A 3,881-nucleotide genomic window follows, 5' to 3' on the forward strand; every position below is an offset into this window, starting at 1 on the left:
CCAGAGTACCTTCTTCCATATGTTTGGGGAGTCTCCCACATGCTTTTTGGCAAACACCAAACATGTTTGCTTATTCTTTTCTTTAAGCAATGGCTTTTTTTCTGGCCACTCTTCCGTAAAGCCCAGCTCTGTGGAGTGTACGGCTTAAAGTGGTCCTATGAACAGATACTCCAATCTCCGCTGTGGAGCTTTGCAGCTCCTTCAGGGTTATCTTTAGTGTCTTTGTTGCCTCTCTGATTAATGCCCTCCTTGCCTGGTCCGTGAGATTTGGTGGGCGGCCCTCTCTTGGCAGGTTTGTTGTGGTGCCATATTCTTTAAATTTTTTAATAATGGATTTAATGGTGCTCTGTGGGATGTTCAAAGTTTTGGATATTTTATTATAACCCAACCCTGATTTGTACTTCTCCACAACTTTGTCCCTAACCTGTTTGGAGAGCTCCTTGGTCTTCATGGTGCCGCTTGCTTGGTGGTGCCCCTTGCTTAGGGGCCTTTCAGAACAGGTGTATATATGTACTGAGATCATGTGACAGATCATGTGACACTTAGATTGCACAGAGGTGGACTTTATTTAACTAATTATGTGACTTCTGAAGGTAATTGCTTGCACCATATCTTATTTTCGGGCTTCATAGAAAAGGGGGTGAATAGATGTGCACGCACCACTTTTTCGTTATTAATTTTTTAGAATTCTCTGAAACAAGTTATTTTTTTCATTTCACTTCACCAATTTGGACTATTTTGTGTATGTCCATTACATGAAATCCAAATAAAAATCCATTTAAATTACAGGTTGCAATGCAACAAAATAGGAAAAACGCCAAGGGGGTTTCATATTTTTGAAAGGCACTGTAGGGTATAGGGTGCCATTTGGGAAACACGCTAGATACAGTTGAAGTCGGAAGTTTACATACACTTAGGTTGGAGTCATTAAAACTCATTTTTCAACCACTCCACAAATTTCTTGTTAACAAACTATAGTTTTGGCAAGTCGGTTAGGACATCTACTTTGTGCACGACACAAGTAATTTTTCCAACAATTGTTTACAGACAGATTATTTCACTTATAATTCGCTGTGTCACAATTCCAGTTGGTCAGAAGTTTACATACACTAAATTGACCGTGCCTTTAAACAGCTTGGAAAATTCCAGAAAATGATGCCATGGCTTTAGAAGCTTCTGATAGGCTAATTCACATCATTTTAGTCAATTGGAGGTGTACCTGTGGATGTATTTCAAGGCCTACCTTCAAACTCAGTGCCTCTTTGCTTGACATCATGGAAAAAATCAAAAGAAATCAGCCAAGACCTCAGAAAAAAATGGTAGACCTCCACAAGTCTGGTTCATCCTTGGGAGCAATTTCCAAACGCCTGAAGGTACCACGTTCATCTGTACAAAGTATAAACAACATGGGACCACGCAGCCGTCATACCACTCAGGAAGGAGACGCGTTCTGTCTCCTAGAGATGAACGTACTTTGGTGCGAAAAGTGCAAACCAATCCCAGAACAACAGCAAAGGACCTTGTGAAGATGCTGGAGGAAACAGGTACAAAATTATCTATATCCACAGTAAAACGTGTCCTTTATCGACATAACCTGAAAGGCCGCTCAGCAAGGAAGAAGCCACTGCTCCAAAACTGCCATAAAAAAGCCAGACTACGGTTTGCAACTGCACATGGGGACAAAGATCGTACTTTTTGGAGAAATGTCATATGGTCTGATGAAACAAAAATAGAACTGTTTGGCCATAATGACCATTGTTATGTTTGTAGGAAAAAGGGTGTTGCTTGCAAGCCGAAGAACACCATCCTAACCGTGAAGCACGGGGTGGCAGCATCATGCTGTGGGGGTGCTTTGCTGCAGGAGGGACTGGTGCACTTCACAAAATAGATAGCATCATGAGGAAGGAAAATTATGTGGATATATTGAAACAACATCTCAAGACATCAGTCAGGAAGTTAAAGCTTGGTCGCAAATGGGTCTTCCAAATGGACAATGACCCCAAGCATACTTCTGAAGTTGTGGCAAAATGGCTTAAGGACAACAAAGTCAAGGTTTTGGAGTGGCCATCTCAAAGCCCTGACCTCAATCCTATAGAAAATTTGTGGGCAGAACTGAAAAAGCGTGTGTGAGCAAGGAGGCCTACAAATCAGTCATACAAAAGTTATACTTAAATCCGAACTGGTTCTCAAGCAAATTAGTAAGATTGTCTCACCCAATGTTCAAGAAAGGCCTTTTCCCCTTTATTCAGATTACAACCTCTCACTTTCAGTTATTTGAAAAGGAAATAATCTCCCAAATGTCACTATTTCTAAAACAAGCCATAGAAAGTTGGTTGCAATTTCAATTTAATCCTCCAGAAATGACAGAACAAATAATGCAACAAATATTGTGGTTAAATTCAAATTCAAACTTTATTTTTTGACAGAATGTTTAAAAAAGGTATAATCTTCGTAAATGATATCATCGGTAGGACTGGTGGAGTTATGTCGCACATGCAGCTAACAAAAACATATGGAAATGTCTGCTCTACCCAAAATTACAACCAAATAATTGCAGCCTTACCGCAAAAGTGGAAGAGGAAAGTGGAAGGGGGAGAAAGTAAGGAACTTGTCTGTCTGCCTTTCATTAAAGAACATAATTGGTTAAGGAAAACTGTGATAAATAAAAAAGTATATCAGTTTCACTTAAGGACCAAAGGATTGACAAATCAAATCAAATCAAATCAAATTTTATTGGTCACATGCGCCGAATACAACAGGTGCAGACATTACAGTGAAATGCTTACTTACAGCCCTTAACCAACAGTGCATTTATTTTAAACAAAAAAAGTAAGAATAAAACAACAACAAAAAAAAAAGTGATGAGAAAAAAAAGAGCAGAAGTAAAATAAAGTGACAGTAGGGAGGCTATATATACAGGGGGGTACCGTTGCAGAGTCAATGTGCGGGGACACCGGCTAGTTGAGGTAGTTGAGGTAATATGTACATGTGGGTAGAGTTAAAGTGACTATGCATAAATACTTAACAGAGTAGCAGCAGCGAAAAAGGATGGGGTGGGGGGCAGTGCAAATAGTCCGGGTAGCCATGATTAGCTGTTCAGGAGTCTTATGGCTTGGGGGTAGAAGCTGTTGAGAAGTCTTTTGGACCTAGACTTGGCACTCCGGTACCGCTTGCCGTGCGGTAGCAGAGAGAACAGTCTATGACTAGGGTGGCTGGAGTCTTTGACAATTTTGAGGGCCTTCCTCTGACACCGCCTGGTATAGAGGTCCTGGATGGCAGGAAGCTTTGCCCCAGTGATGTACTGGGCCGTACGCACTACCCTCTGTAGTGCCTTGCAGTCGGAGGCCAAGCAGTTGCCATACCAGGCGGTGATGCAACCAGTCAGGATGCTCTCGATGGTGCAGCTGTAGAATTTTTTGAGGATCTGAGGACCCATGCCAAATCTTTTTAGTCTCCTGAGGGGGAATAGGCTTCGTCGTGCCCTCTTCACGACTGTCTTGGTGTGTTTGGACCATGATAGTTCGTTGGTGATGTGGACACCAAGGAACTTGAAGCTCTCAACCTGTTCCACTACAGCCCCGTCGATGAGAATGGGGGCGTGCTCAGTCCTATTTTTTTCCTGTAGTCCACAATCATCTCCTTTGTCTTGGTCACGTTGAGGGAGAGGTTGTTGTCCTGGCACCACACGGCCAGATCTCTGACCTCCTCCCTATAGGCCGTCTCATCGTTGTCGGTGATCAGGCCTACCACTGTTGTGTCGTCGGCAAACTTAATGATGGTGTTGGAGTCGTGCCTGGCCATGCAGTCATGGGTGAACAGAGAGTACAGGAGGGGACTGAGCACGCACCCCTGAGGGGCCCCCGTGTTGAGGATCAGTGTGG

The sequence above is a fragment of the Coregonus clupeaformis genome, chromosome 13 (genome assembly GCF_020615455.1).
Source record: "Coregonus clupeaformis isolate EN_2021a chromosome 13, ASM2061545v1, whole genome shotgun sequence".
NCBI lineage: Eukaryota > Metazoa > Chordata > Actinopteri > Salmoniformes > Salmonidae > Coregonus > Coregonus clupeaformis.